General features: G+C 43.0%; 1 protein-coding gene across 3 annotated transcripts in view; it reads right to left on the bottom strand.

Annotated features, from left to right (window-relative positions):
* PRR5 (proline rich 5) overlaps positions 1-16,806 on the bottom strand; it is a 192,953-nt gene that overhangs the window by 146,135 nt on the left and 30,012 nt on the right. The window lies entirely within an intron of this gene.

The raw sequence follows: 16,806 nt of genomic DNA on the forward strand, positions 1-16,806 counted from the left end.
CACCACCAGTGAAGGTAATAGGGTACTCCTACCAAATGGTGTGGGCTACCTGCCAGCAGCAGAGATCCAAACAAACAAAACTGATGGGGTCTTTAACATCACAGGAACCAGCATGTGGATTATACAGCAGTGCAGATTCGACAATCAAGCTTTCAGGGACCAACATCAAGAAAGCCTAACGATCAACAGGAAGGAGTCATACAGGATAAAAAGATCGCCGCATAGCATAAAATCCTTGGTTACAAATGTATTAAAGCGGAGTTCTGCTTAAAAAAGTAAGAATAAATGTCAGCAGCTACAAATACAGCAGCTGCTAACTTTTAATAATCTGACACTTACCTGTCCCAGGGTCCAGTGATGCGGGTGCAGGAAGCCCCACTGATCTCCCCCTCCTCTCTGCGGCACTGGCATTGTAACTGTGGGTGCCTGGCTGTGGCTACACAGCAGTCGGGCACCCACTGTGCATACACAAGCCGCGCCGCACGCCGTGACTCGCAGGGCAATCATCTGGGACCTGTGACATGTCCCAGATGATTGCCGAGAGGGAGGGGGGAGAGGTGATCTCTCTTCTGGTGCCCTGGGAGGAAGTGGGAACTGGGACCCTGTGAAAAGAGGGTATCCCCCTCCCCCCAAAAAAAATTACATACCAAATGTGGCATGTCAGGGTGTCACCTCTCTTAAAGTGGAAGTTCCATTTTTTTGATTTTTTCTTTAAAGAAAGTATTGCACTTACATCAATCTAGATAAAAACAGTCCTTTATATAATGTGATCACAAAGAGAAGAACGCAGTATTGTGGAGCCAGCGTGGTACGCCCCAACGTTTCGTCTACAAAGACATCATCTGGGGTATGGAGACAGTTGTACACAATGGATGGCTTTCTTTCAAGCCATTCATTGTGTACAATTGTGTTGCTAGCTGTGATTGGTCACAGCAATCACATGGTACAGACAAGGCCAATCACAGCCCATTTGTACCATGTGGTTAGCTCTGACCAATCACAGCTAATTACAACAAAACAAACTGAATGAACTGATTTCATTTAGTAAAATGCTTGCATATAGCTGTGTAATGCACTGCTATAGGCAAAAAAATTCTGTAAAATAAATAAATAAATACTGATCATGTCCCCAGAGTAGTAGAATGTTACTATGATAACATTATATTGCTCTGGTCAAAGTTTAAAAAAAAAAAAAAAAAAATCTTAAAAAATAAATAAATATATATATATATATATATATATATATATATATATATATTATATGTCACCGGTCAGTGTCCCTGATCACCACCACACCCGTTATATGATGACGCTGTACTGCACAGTATGTAAAGAAAAATAATAATTGTTTCTTAATTTTTCAAAAACGTATGACAAAAAATGTCAACTTCAAAAAACTCGCTATGCCTCTTACTGAATACCTTGTACTGTCTACTGTCCAAAAAGGGGTCAATTTGGGCTTCAAGAAATGACACATGCCATCAGTACATCAGGATTGATCAATTTTCAGATCTATATCATAGTTTGTGGACTCTATAACTTTCCTACAGACAAAATAATATACACCGATTTGGGTAGTTTTTAGCAAAGAAATGTAGCAGAATACATTTGGCCTAAATTCACGAAGAAAGATTATTTATTTGCAAAACTTTACAACTAAAACATTTTCATTTATTTAGCAAAAAATAAAAAACCCAGTGGCGATTTAATACCTCCAAAAGAAAGCTCTATTTGTGTGAACAAAATGATAAAAATGTAGTTTAGTTACAGTCTTGCAGAATCGCACAGTTGTCATTTAAAATGTGACAGCGCTGAAAGCTTAAAATTGGCCTGGGCAGGAAGGGATAAAAATGCCCGGTATTGCAGTGGTTAAGGAAGGGTGGGTTCCCTCCAGGCATACTGCCCTTAATCTACCCATTTTTATATGTACTAATACTATGGAGGCTCTGGAAATTTAGAGTTATGCCCCGTGCACACGATTGGAAATTCCCCCAGCAAAAATCAGATGAGAGCTTTTGGTGGGAAATTCCGACCGTGTGTATGCTCCATCTGACTTTTGCTGGCGGAATTCCCTGCCAGCAAAAGATTGAAAGCAGGTTCTCTATTTTTCGGCCTGAAAAAGTTCCGATTGGAAATTCCGATAGTCTGTACAAATTCCGAAGCGCAAAATTCCTAACAATTTGACGCATGCTCGGAAGCATTGAACTTTTTCTCAGCTCATCGTAGTGTTGTACGTCACTGTGTTCTTGATGGTCCAAAGTTCAGAGAACTTTTGTGTGACCATGTGTATGCAAGCCAAGCTTGAGTGGAATTCTGTCGGAAAAACTATCCAAGTTTTTTTCTTGTGCATTTCTTGACTGTATTCACAAATGATCACACAAATCAGCCCCTGTTACAACCTATCAGCGTGTAATTGGCCTAAAAATGTTACAATGTTGCAGTCTGGTCACCAGTGTTAATTTAGTTGACTAAAATATTTTTCAGCAACTAAATTAATACAGTTTTAGTTGGCTGAAATATGACTAAAACAATTCAGATTCAAATACAACTAAAACTAAAATGGCATTTTAGACAAAAGACTGCGACGAATACTAAATTATATTTATATCAGAACGGCTAAATCTGTGTCTGCATGTTCAAACCTTAACCACTAGCCGTATAATACGGCGGCAGGTTGGCACTCCTGCGGCAATCGCCATAGCTGCACATTGGCTCGCGCAGGCGGGACAGCGGGTGGGCGTGCCCTGCTGGCAGTGCGTTTTCGCTCCCACTGCGGGAGTGTGCCTGCAGATTGGGCGGACTCGATGGCCATCGGTGACACGTGATTGCAATATACATAGGTACAATGGGGATCTGCTTTTGTAAACAAGGAGGATCCCCATTCTGACAGGAGATATGACAGAGATCTACTGTTCCCAGTAGTCGGGAACAGCGATCTCTGTCATGTCCCTGCCAGCCCTTCTCCCACTACAGTTAGAATACACCTAGGGAACACTGTTAACCCCTTCATCACCCCTAGTGTTAATTCCTCCCCTACCAGTGTCATTTTTACATTGGTCAGTGCATTTTTATAGCACTGATCAATGTAATAATGTCACTGGTCCCCAAAAAGTGTAATTTGGGGTCAAATTTGTCCGCTGCAATGTTGCAGTCCCGCTAAAATTGCAGATCTCCGACATTACCAGTAAAAACAATAAAATAAATTAAAATGAAAAATTTAATTTCCTAAATGTATCTCATAGTTTGTATAAGAGATAAGTTTTGTGCAAACCAATTAATATACACCTATTGTGATTTGTTTCCCCCAAAAATATGTAGAAGAATATATATCAGCCTAAACTGATAAATACATAGATTTTATTTTTTTGAATATGTATTATAGCAGAAAGTAAAAAAAATGTTTTTTTTTTCAAAATTGTCGGTCTTTGTTTGTATTATAGAGCAAAAAATAAAAACCGCAGAGGTTATCAAATACCACCAAGAAAGCTCTATTTGTGGGGAAAAAAGGACATCCATTTTGTTTGGGTACAGCGTTGCACAACCGCACAATTGTCAGTTAAAGTGGCACAGTGCCTTATCACAAAAAATTGCCTGGTCATTAAGGGGGCAAATCCTTTCCGGGGCTGAAGTGGTTAATACCATCAATAATAAACATGTTATTAGATTTATACTCCAGGAGTATATAATGTTTGGCAGTTCTAAAGAAATAAAGCATTAAACTGTAATGCCGCGTACACACGACCAGACTTATGTCCGACAGACTTCCGAAGGAGTTCTGCCGGAGTTCTGACGGAGTTCCGACAGAGTTCTGACGGACTTTCCGAATGAGCGGACTTGGCCACACACAATCACACGTCAGTTGCAAGTCAGTTGCAGCCCACATACGATCGAATAGTCTGCTGGAATCATTCCGTCAGACTTTGGATGTTGAAAAGTCCGCTCGTGTGTACGGGGCTTTACTAAACCCATTCGATTTTAGTGAACTAAAAGGGACTGGAGATTTAAATACTAAACTACGACGACTAAAATACGACTAAACTAAAACAACTCAGGTGACTAAAATTTGACTAAAATAAACACTGCTGGTCACTGGAGGAGAGGAGCCTGCAGCAAACAGATGATGTCAACTCAGCCTAGGCAAAGTCACTATCGGCAGTTCAAGGATGGCTTTTAATGAAAAGAGGAGGAGCTTTTCTGAAAAAATTCTATTTTGACATGTCAGTGATTGTCAGAGATTAATTTTTTTAATTAAAAGTTGTAAATTAAGTGAAAGGTTCACTTTAAAGTGATTGTAAATTCTCTCTAAAACCCCCCCAAAAAAACAAAAAACAACCTGCAAGACTTATGCCGCGTACACATGGTCAAATTTTCCAGCGGAAAATGTTCGATGGGAGCTTTTTGTCAGAAATTCTGACCGTGTGTAGGCTCCATCTGACATTTTCCATGAGAATTTCTGGCACACAAAATTTGAGATCTGGATCTCAAATTTTCCGACAACAAAATCTGTTGTCGGAAATTCCAATCGTCTGTACTTAATTCCAACGCACAAAGTTCTATGCATGCTCGGAATCAAGCAAAAGGGCTTCACTGGCTATTGAACTTCAATTCTCTCGGCTCGTCGTACGTCACCACGTTCTTGGCGTTTGGAATTTCCGACAACATTGTTTGACCATGTATATGCAAGACAAGTTTGAGCCAACATCCGCAGGAAAAATCCCATGGATTTTGTTGTCGGAACGTCCGATCGTTTGTACCAGGCAAAAGGCATAATGAGCTAGTATACATGGCATAACTAGCTCATTATGAAATACTTACCTTAGATCAAAGCTGTTGCGACAAGTCTCCTGGAGTTATTTCCGGGTTTGTGGGCACCGGCGCTGTCATGACACAGCTACTGAAGAAATGGCACGAGCGAGCCGTTTCTTGAGTGCGCATGTGCCAATGATGTCAGCACATGCGGATACAGGGGATATCTCCTAAATGGTGCAAGTTTAGGAGATATTCACAGTACCTACAGGTAAGCCTTATTATAGTATAAAAGAAAAAATTGCGCTATTAGCTAACCCACCCAGTGAGCAGCAGCTCAAACCGTAATACAAGGACACACAATCAATCAACTATAAGGAGCTGCGCTGAAAAAATGATATTACGTGTAGAACTATAATCAAGAATTCATATTGTGAAAATAACGACCCTATAATACCCTTTGCACTTTTTGATAGGGTCATTATTTTCACAATATGAATTTTTGATTATAGTTCTACACGTAATATCATTTTTTCAGCGCAGCTCCTTATAGTTGAAGCCTTATTATAGGCCTACCTTTAGGTAAAAGTGGTAGTACAGGGTTTACAACTACTTTAATCACTGCACAAGTTAAAATGATCCGCCTTCACTTCATAATACTGTTTAGTATACAATAAAGACTGTATACTATCAACAGCTCTGGGGAGACGGGCACACACTGATTGACAGGGAGAATATATTCGTTGTTTAGAGTGAATTCCTTTAAATGACAGGGAGACAACACGCGTGGAAGGGATCGAAAACCTGAGTGCATTTTAAAGTGATCCCTTGAAAAAAATGACACAAGATGCCAATAATATACGGCGAACGTGTTCCAAAGAGAGAGATAAGGAATTTCAGCTCACAGAGTGGATGGAAAGGCCATTATGGGGGAGGAGATGGGGGGCTGCAGACAGCACTGAAGATCTTTAGGGATTTAAAACTTGCTTCAATTCACCCCCTAAAAAAGATTGGAAGAGTCACATTTTTGAAGCATCTCTTAAATGATCACCCCACTCCAACCCATATTGTTGGTTTTAGCAGACGTAACACAAGACAGAAATTTTGCTCCACCATCCCATCCCAGCTCTGCACAACGGCCGTGACCATTATCAGCAACTGATGCCATGATCAGTGCCCCAGTCCAGAAGATGTCTGATGGGTTTTCATTATTTGTCTGATCCCGTTCATAAAGCAACCTCAGTAGTACAGGATCTGCCTTATTAATCAGGAGACAATTTCCCCCCGCTGTGTTCAGAGCTTCCTGTGATTTCATACTTGAGTGAATAGGCCGTACCGCTGCAGTGCCAGGACATGGTACATTATCTCCAGAGGCTCCTGAGTCACTTCAACGCAGTGATGTCTATATAGGATATCTGCATGGACAGATGCCTAATCCATATTATTAAGTAGTCCAAAGAAAGTGAAATCCAGGACTCGTAGCATCATGCTTCTGTATTTGCAGCTCTACAAATTCTAAAAACAAACAAAGGTTTATCTGGCCAATGACCATTTCTCGTGCAGTCAGCAGACTTTCAGATAGTTGTCTGCTTAGAACATGCCCGTTTAAACTCAAAAAGGTCAGGCTGCAAACCAATACTATTTATTTACCAGCCTTACTTTTTTAGACAATGTCAAAATTATACTTCCATGTGAGCACTGGGGTCTATATCCATATATTGAGTGAGTGAAAGAGTGAAATCCAGTTGTGGTGGTATATTTTTTAGGGGGGGTCGGCAAACAATCCACCCGACAAAACCCGTCATAGGCAACCCCCCCCACACTTACCCCATCTAGGTCCCTGGCATTGCTTACTCTGGGCGGTGGCTTCACCCTGCGTCCCCCTCTTCTGGTTCTTCACGGCAGCCAATACCCTGTTTTCCTGAAAATAAGACCTAGCGTAATTGTCGGTGATGGCTGCAATATAAGCCCTACCCCCCAAATAAGCCCTAGTTAAAGTCCTTGTAGGTCTTATTTTCAGGGTAGGGCTTATTTTCGGGGGAAACAGGGTAGGGCTTATATTGCAGCCATCACCGACAATCATGCTAGGTCTAATTTTCGGGGAAACAGGGTAGGATCGATTCTCCTCTCGGCCTCAGGCTCTAATCACGTGCTTCTAAAAAAAATTCCATGCGTCCGGTGCCCCGCATGTAGATTGGACGCATTGGATTAGGGGAGCGGTGCCCCTGCTACCCGTATAGATGGGCCACCACTGGTGAAATCCCTTGGGGCAGTTTAACTTCAGTGGCATTTGTCTACAGCCTCATTTTCCTGTGATTAGAGCCTGAGGACCACACAGGAAGATGAGGCTGTAGACAAATGCCGCTGAAGTTAAACCGCCCTAAGGGATTTCACCAGTGGCGGCCCATCTATACGCCGCCCCCCTAATCCATGCATCCAATCTACATGCAGGGCATGGATTTTTTTTTTAGAAGCATATGATTAGAGCCTGAGGCCGAGAGGAGAAGCGATCCTATTGGACACCAAAGAGGAGGAAGGAGGAGAGGCAGGGGAAGCCGCCGTGAAGCACCTGGAGGGGGGAAGTAGCACCAAGAGGGGGATCACCCCACCACCTGCTGGAAGCGCTGCCCGTGACCTAGACGGGTAAGTGTGGGGGGTTGCCTGTGACCTGACCGACCAGGGGGGCTTCATCGGGTGGATTGTTTGCCGACCCCCCCTAAAAATATACCACCACGACTGGATTTCACTCACTCACCCAACTTTGGACCATTCTATACTTGCTGATGCCTTATTTAATAATAACTGGGGTTTTGTTCTGACTTCTGGTATTATAAAAGGAACGATTAAAAGGAAGTCCATTCAGGGCAAAGCAACAGGTTTGCTTTAATACCCCCCAATATATGGTGGTGGGATATCACCATGGATTCTACAGACTACACTTTGGGTGGAATACTCGTTTAGACACCCCTCAGTTTCCTTGAAACGAGATGTTGTAAGAGACTTATTCATTTGTTTTTATGCACTTTTGCACTTTATGTTCAACCATAAACTGAGAGATTTCTTTATATGTTATTTTTCACTTTGGACAATCATTCACAGTATTCATTTTTTTAATGCTGCGCTTGTTTGATTTTACAGAGAGTAATTAGACACTTCCAGAAGAACAAAAGACTATGATTTGCAAGTAGGGAGGGGGTTGAGATAGGGAATTGACTTTCCGTGCAGTTGTGAACTTTTAGGATGCGAATAAAACATTATTTACAGAAATGAAAAATGCAGCACGTGAGAATGTAAAATACTTGATTTTTTTCTGTGCTTTTACCTCCAATTTTTAAAGTGGTACTCAATTTCACCCACCGGCCCCCGTGTTTTTTCCCACTTATCTTTAGTTCTGTAGTGCTCTTCAAAGAACATACTCACGGCAGCATCAAATCCAGCGTTTCCCCGCTGTCCCAATGCCACAGAGCCCGTGCCGCCATATTGGTCCTTTTCAGCTGGCTGCCTATTCCATGTGTAGGCAGCCAGCTCAGATGATGCATCAGACCCCCCTTTGCCCCCAGCCTGCCTTTTGAAATGCCCCCCAGGGTGCCGAACCTGCAGCCATTTCGGAGATGTGATGCAAGTATCCCAGGAGGCTGCAGGACCGGGTACACGTCATTCTGGCCTATGCCCGGAATGTTGGCATGGGGTGAGACTAAAATCTTAAAAAAAAAAATATATATATATATATATATATATATATATATATGTATAATCCCCACAATTCTGCTTCCAGCAGGAGAGTTTAGTTCTGCTTTAAGTTGGTGACAGGGTCTCTTTTACTTTTCAGCTTTTGCTTTAAGTTGGTGACAGGGTCTCTTTTACTTTTCAGCTTTTGCTTTAAGTTGGTGACAGGGTCTCTTTTACTTTCCAGCTTTTGCTTTAAGTTGGTGACAGGGTCTCTTTTACTTTCCAGCTTTTGCTTTAAGTTGGTGACAGGGTCTCTTTTACTATTCAGCTTTTGCTTTAAGTTTGTAGACAGTCCCTTTTACAGAGTTGATTTATTGTTGCGTTCTCTTAGATTATTACTCATAAATCTGACTGAAAGGTCTTTAAATCAACTGTAAATTTCCAGAATGTGACAGCAGCAACATAAACATCATTTCTCTATTACTGAACTCTGCAGAGATGTGGATCGCCTATGTAGCAAGTGGTATGGTAAGTATGGAGTACTGACGTAATCAGGGACTCCCAGAGACAATTTTGCTCACATCTCATCCATAATTCAGAATATTTTGTGCAACAAATGTATAAATGAAAGCCTGACAGTAGAAAGTTCAGTTAGGAAGATCAGGTAAATGGACGTTCCGTGTTCCATATGCCTCTCTGATACATGTAGAACATACAGGCTGAGAGCCTTCGTGTGAAATGGAAAATCTTTTTCACTCTCATGGGTGAATGGAGCAGTGGAGTGGAGGAGTGATAGCTCAACTAAAAATTCCATCTAAATCAGCTAAAAACTTTCTGGGTGCATGAAAACAAAAGTGTGCAAGGTTATGGATTGATGTCTTTGGAAAGCCCCCACAGCCTGAATAGAGAAGCCTGTGCCATGTCAGCAGGCCGCATAGAAGGAAGGACCTTTGCTCTCTGCATGAAATCATTTGTTTTGTACAGATGTCTGAAATATCCCCATGCTGTGTCAGAACTTGAGATTTGCTGGTTGGAGAGATATAAGGCCCACCATACATGTTACACGCTGACCATACAATCTCTGTACAATCAACTTTAGACCTACCAAAATGATGTATTAAAAAATGATGTATTATGAAGGCCTACCTGAACTATTAAATTAATTTATATCCAATCAAGGAGGTTCTTTCACTACATAGTTGTTGGTGGATCTAAAGGAGATTGTTAATCAGCTTGTAATGTGTGTAGTGACCCTAAAATGTCACTAAACCCACATCATAACAAACTATCACTAAATGGTGTATTAAATGCTGTTCATACTCAGTTTGTGATTCTTTTCTGTAATAAAAACCTAGTTGATCCCGCTGCTCCCTATCTCCACCTTCTGTTCATGTCCCCAATTCAGCTAGGGATTTTGCCGCTATAGTGGAGAACTCTGCACATGCCCAGTTTTCAGTGAGTTTCTATGCTGAACATTTCCCCCTATCACATCTGAGCATCCCATGTGACTATAGAACCACACATGTGGGCGTATGTACAGTGGTAAATGGCAGCTCACTTCCTTCCATCCCCCTCCATGCCCACTAACCAGCTAAACACAATGGGGCTGGGATATTACATGTAGATTCATGGAGGCTTCACCTCCCTGTTATTCTAAGACACAGGCTGGAGGGGCGTGACACAACCTGTGACTGGCAAAAATCCTCCCACAACATGTTATTGCCAACAAATAATAAAGATTTGAATTAGAATATATTTTTTATGATAATTTAAAACAGCTTAATGATCTTAATTATTATTTTTATTCTGATAAAATGTCTAGCTCCGCTTTACCTCTGAATCTAAAGGGGATGTGTCAGACCTCTTCAGCTGCTTCCACACAAAGATCAATGGTTGTTCAATGCAGAAATATAAAACAAATTTTGGAACAGGTCATTTATTTCCTGCGCGGATGAGGTTGCACCGATAGGCTGCACTGATGGGTACTATTAGGTGGCACTGATAGGTGGCACTGATGGGCACTGATGAGGAGGCACTAATAGGTGGTACTGATGAGCACTGATTGGCAGCACTGATAATCAGGACACTGATAATCAGTGCTGATGGCCCTTTAACACAAGCAAGTAATTGGGTCTCTTCTTCACTCCTCACATGAAAGAAAAGCCGATAACCGGCTTGTGTTGTCATTGGACACAGCTGATCATGTGGTAAAGGGCCGCTGTGATTGGCCCTTTACCCCGATCTGTAATCAGTCCTAAGGAGTCAGCGACCACAGAACGTGATCACAAGAGGCGTCCATGGATTCCCTCCCAGCAAAATAAGCCCACGCTGTAGCCGTCTTTTGACTAGCGTGGTCATGAAGTGGTTAAATAATAAACATGTTATGCTTACCTGCTCTGTGCAATGGTTTTGCACAGGGGCGCCTCAATCCCCTTCTCGGGTCCCCCACTAGTACTCTGGGCCCCTCCTCTTGTTCATATGCCACCATAGAAAGCTACTTCCTATCGTGGCACACTGGTGGTCTCAATCTCCAACAGTACTCTGTGTGTTCATTGGCATACATGTGGCTCGGCCCCGCCCCTGCTCCCTCATCACTGGATTTGATTGACAGGGACAGGAGCCAATGGCTGCTCTCAATGAGTCCAGAGAGGAGGGAGAGAGGGAGAGCAGCACCACTGGTCTCAGGCACAGTGCTGGACCCAGACCAAGCTTAGATAAGTATTTGGCAGGTTGGGGGGAGCTGACAATAGACCGTTTTTCTTTTATCTTGCTGCAGAGAATGCATTAAGGTAAAAAACCTCCAGCCTTTAATACCACTTTAGGATTTACAGTAGATTTACTTTATCTAGTTCAGATCTACACTATAGCCGAATGACGGCTACAGCGTGGACCTGCTTTGCCGGGAGTACGTCTATTGACATCCTCCTGTGCCCGAGCAGCCTGCGCGCCTTCTACAGGGCTCGCTGAGCACGCTTTGTGATGAGTGAGTCTATGAGATTCGCTGGATCATAGATCAAAGTAAGGGGGTCGATCCCGACCCTTACCACATGAGCTGTCAGCCAATGACAGCTGATCATGTGATGTAAACAGAACCGGTAATCTGCTATTTTTTTCTCCTTGTGTTGACAGCGTGAGGAGAAAAAAAAGCGGATCACCGGCGGCTGTGAGAGGGAAATCAGTCCTGATCACGGAGAGCTGCCGCCAGCTCCTCAGTGCCACCTAGCAGTACACAACAGTGCTGCCTATCAGTGCCCACCAGCGCCACCCATCAGTGCCCACAGTGCCACCCATCAGTGCACACAATCAGTGCCTCAACAGTGCTGCACATCAGTGTCACCTACCAATGCCGCCCATTAGTGCTCATCAGTGCTATCAGTGGTACCTATCAGTGCCGCCTTACCTGCGCCCATCAGTGCCGCCTTATCTGCGCTCATCAGTGACGGCTTAAGTGTGCCTATCAGTGCCACCTTAAATGTGCTCATCAATGCAGCCTATCAGTGCCCACCAGTGCCACCTCATCAGCGCATATCAATGAAGGAGAAAAATTATCTGTTTGCAAAAGTTTATAACAAACTATGAAACATGTTTTTTTGTTTTTCAAAACTTTTCCATCTTTTTTTGTCTAACAAAAAATAAAAATCCCAGCTGTGATTAAATACCACCAAAAGAAACTCTATTTGTGTGAATTTTTTTTATAAAAAATTAATTTGGGTACAGTGTTGTATATCAAGTGTCCAGTAAGCAAGTGGTTAAGCATCCTATATTCGCTCTTGGCCCTATATTTCTTGCTGCAGCCCATGTCAAGACTTCCAGCATGTTTGCACGTCAGTGATTGCATAAATCCCATAGACACTGAATATTTTCCCTATAATTGGATGAGGCATGCTAGTAAAACATTCCACTCAATACCTGTAATAATACAAATGGTGCGCGGCCCATAAACTGAACATAAATAATGGCATGCAAGGTGACGGTCTAGTTCAATGTGACATTGAGGTGGATGTGTTCTCCTTAGCCCGATCCTACACAGCAGAGCTTGTGCTCAGCACGTGGGCGGTCGGCAACTCACAAGCTTTTCGCTGAACATTAAACTGGTGAATCAAAAACCCGCTGAACCTTCACACCGTGGTTTTGAAAAGTTTCCACTGGAAAACAGACAGCGGCTTCTCGCAGGTCTGGCTTGACGTGTTCATTGAAACAAATAGTTCACAGCAGGTAAAAATACCCGACATAGCACTGATCACTATCTATGTTTATTAAGTCCTTCCCTTTTTTATAAACTGTACAAAAAAAATGTGGTCTACAGCTGCATATACCTCGACCAGCCTTTTTGTATCCTAAAATAGCCAATAACCCGAAAGAATAACGTCCACTTTATTCAGACCTACTTTTGCAGGTTGACATCGCCAAGCCTCGCAATTTCAGCAGAGTTGTCAGCCAGCCATGCAAGCCCCTTTAGTTGGCTGTTTACCTATATGATAGTCCTGATAGACAGCCCAATGGCCAAAAGAAGGAGCTTACACATCAGGCTGACAATGCTGCTGCTAATTGTGAGGCATTGGCTTAAAGGAGAAGTGTGGCCAAAACTCTTTTGGCCATGCTTCTCATGTGGGGGACAGGAGTGCACTCCTGTGACCCAGACTCAGCTGACCTGCTGCTGACATAACTAAGCAGGTCTAGGCTCTGCAGGGATCCTGACAATAATGTCTATATTTTCCCACATGCCTGACTGACAGCTGGATCAGCTTCTCAGCACACACTGCTGAGCGCATGAGTTAGCGCCTCCCACCCCTTCCACAGTCCGGGGCTCTAGTGAGCACTGGAGGGGCAGAGCACAGAGCCGGAGACTGGCAGTTACACTTTGTGCTAAGAGTGCACCAGAGAACTGAGCAATCAGCAGTATTCGTTTGCTCAGTTTTCAGTGCAGAGGCGGCAGGGGAAGCGTGCATCAGATTGATGCTGGATCTACATACTATAGGTGACGATAAATGTGTTTATTTATTTTTTGTTACCACTTACGGACCGCCCGCCGTCTTTATAAGTTGGTATTTTGAAGAGGGATATCGTTGTTATGGCAGCAGCTAGCTACCATAACCCCTGTATCCTCTTCTTTAGCAGGCATTCCGCTTTCAGATAAAAGTGGTCTCTGCAGTTAATTTCCCTGCAAGATCACTTTTATCGGCAGCGGAAGATGGCCCCCCTCCCGCCGTTCTCCGGTGCCCTCCGCCGCTTACCGGAGCTGTCGGTAGCAGTGGAGGTCATAGGGTCCTGTGTCCTGTTAGGTATGGAAACGAGTGAGGGCAAAATGGCCCCCACCCATCTCCATGCCATTGCAGGGCGGAAGCGACGTCAAAACGTTACTTCCGCCCATAGCTCTATTCCTGTTTACAGTTTGTATTGTTAGGGTAGCAGGATCAGAAGGGGTATATCCTCCTATGGGGTATAAAGTATGTGTCTGAGTTTCAATAAAGTCATTCCTTTTGTATTTACCTCACATCTTGTCTGTGTACAATGTTTGGGGTAAAAAGGGCTTTTATTAGCTCTTGGTCTGCTCAGAACGGTTTGGAGGGCAGGAGGTGCTGTTTGTCAGACAGGAGCACCTAGTCAGGGTGCCAAGCGATCCCATCACAGCTTGATTAACCACTTACGGACCCCCCCATCTTTGTTTTATGTTGCTACTTTGAAGAGTAATATCGTTGTTATGGCTAGCTGCCATAGCCCCGGTATCCTCTTCTTTAGCGGGTGGTCCGCTGTCAGATAAAAGTGGTCTCTGTGGTGGATTTCACTTTTATTGGCGGCTGCACCCCCCACCTGCCGCACTCCGATTCCCTCCGTCGCTTACCGGGGCGGTCGGCAGCAGCGGAGGCGATCGGGTTCTTCTCACTGTTAGGTATGGAGATGAGTGAGGGGAAAATGGCCGCCACCCGTCTCAATACCATTGCAGGGCAGAAGCAACGTCAAAATGTTACTTCCGCCCATAGCTCTTAAAGGGACTTTAAATGACATTTTTTTTTTTATTATTGCATTTTCGTGTAAATATGAGATCTGAGGTCTTTTTGACCCCCAGATCTCATATTTAAGAGGACCTGTCATGCTTTTTTCTATTAAAAGGGATGTTTACATTCCTTGTAATAGGAATATAAGTGACTCAATGCAAAAATATAAAAAATAAAAGGAAAAATAAATAAGAAAATGTAAACGCACCCCGTCCTGCCGAGTTCGCCGCAGAAGCAAACGCATACGTGAGCAGCGCCCGCATATGAAAACAGTGTTCAAACCACACATGTGAGGTATTGTAGTGATCGTTAGAGCAAGAGCAATAATTCTAGCTCTAGACCTCCTCTAACTCAAAACATGCAACCTGTAGAATTTTTTAAATGTCGCCTATGGAGATTTTAAGGGTAAAATTTTGTCGCCATTCCACGAGCGGACGCACCCACTGCGCAAGCACGAGCGGCGCTGCGCGCCGTGATTGGCCGCGCAATCATCTGGGACCTGTCATGGTTCCCAGATGATTGACAAGAGGGAGGGGGCAGAGCTGAGCCCTTCCTGCGCCGAGGGGAAGTGATGTCATGAGCCCAGGCACTGAAGGAGGCAGACTACGAGGGACCCCCTAGCAACAGCATTTAGAGGTGAGTAAAAATGTTTTCCAAATTTTTATTTTTTTTAGGAACATTCATGAATTTTTTATTTATTTTTTCCGGGTGCAACTCCACTTTAAGTGGTTAAATCCCACACTTTTCTTTTAAGATTGTCACCCTGCTGTTTAGAAAAGAGAACTACGCAGCTAGAACAGGGGGTGAAAAAAAAGGGACCAATCAGATTGATTCACTTTCCCAGACAATAAAAAAAATTTAAGCGTGAAAGCTGATTAAAAGTATAAACGTATTCTTTTTTCTCACGCTTTTTTTTTTAAAGGACCCCAAAAATAACAATGTGTCCTTAAATATAACCCATTGACTCATTTATTGTATCAAAAGTGTAGCTTACATCCAGCCAGGGAAACCTAACATGCTCTTCTCCACATGGGCTCTTATGCAAAAAATATGAAATAAGGCTGAGCAACTTCAGAAGGTATCCGGTTACACTATTTATAGTCCTGTTTGGGGAAATAATAATTATCCAGAATTAGCCAGGCTTCAATATAGTGGCAGATGAAAGAGATATGGTATTAACTACTTGAAGCGGTAATAAACCCAAAACCAAAAAGGTAATATAGTGCAGATCACCAAGACAGTGGTGGCTGTCTTCAGGTAAATATCTCCTAAACCTATTTCTTGGACCTACAGGTAAGCCTTAATCCAGGCTTACCTGTAGGTCAAAGTGGTTTGTAAGGGTTTACAACCACTTTAAGCACATATTTGTGGATGGCACTTTAAGACCTTTCTCAGAACTTTAGGCTAGCTTGCTCCTCCCCCAATCTATGTAATTTTACTACAGGCAGCTTCAACATCTAATCAAGGTACAACAAAGCTCCAAACCATTGCGCCAATCCCCCACTCCAGTATTTAACCTAATGCAAAACATTAAAACCTTGAATAATAGATAAGATAATACACCATGTTATTAACTACTTTTCTAGAAGACTATCCCCAAAGACTCCATGCACACTGGGCTTAAAAAAATGTCTGTTCTCTTGGCATTCAAATTCAAATTTTTTTGTACAAAGTTTAGACGAGTTTAGGAGAGTTTTACGTTTTTTTTCTGCCAGTGAGCTCCAATCAAAAAACGAGATTCAGAAGGGTTTTTTTTTCCTGCCTCTAAACGTTGATCTCAAAATATGCCTGTAAACGTCCTACTCTACATGGACATATAGGATAACATTGAGTTGCTTCTACAGGCAGAACACAAAACTTCTGCAGAAGCAATGTTTTTTACGTCAGTGTGCATGGAGTCTAAAGCCTGTGTTGGCAGACTGTTGTCCTAAAATCTTATTGTTAGTACGCTCCTTTTGACAATTGTTGTCCAACTTTCGACCAACAAATGTTGGATGACAGGCTAGTAAATTTTCGGCGGACAACGGTTTGACGTCAGATTTTTGTATGGTCAGTACACAAATCTGTCACACAAAAGTCTAAAGTACAAACACGCATGCTCAGAATCAATGCTCACTAAACACGAAATTAACTGAAGGGGCCCAAAGGGTGGCGCTCAAGAGCTGAAATTCCTTGTAGTACATCACTATGTTCATGTTTGTGGCACAACAGTTGCGTACCATTAGTATGCAAGACAAGATCCGGGCACACGCCCTTTTGAAAAAAAATCAGATGCTTGGTTGACCGACAGTCGTATTGTGTGTACGAGGCTTTAGAGCAGGGATATGCAATTAGCGGACCTCCAGCTGTTGCTAAACTACAAGTCCCATCATGCCTCTGCCTCTGGCTGTCATGC

This window comes from Lithobates pipiens, unplaced genomic scaffold, assembly GCF_037356315.1.
Source record: "Lithobates pipiens isolate NorthernLeopardFrog02 unplaced genomic scaffold, aLitPip1_a1.2 Scaffold_8, whole genome shotgun sequence".
Taxonomy (NCBI): Eukaryota; Metazoa; Chordata; class Amphibia; order Anura; family Ranidae; genus Lithobates; species Lithobates pipiens.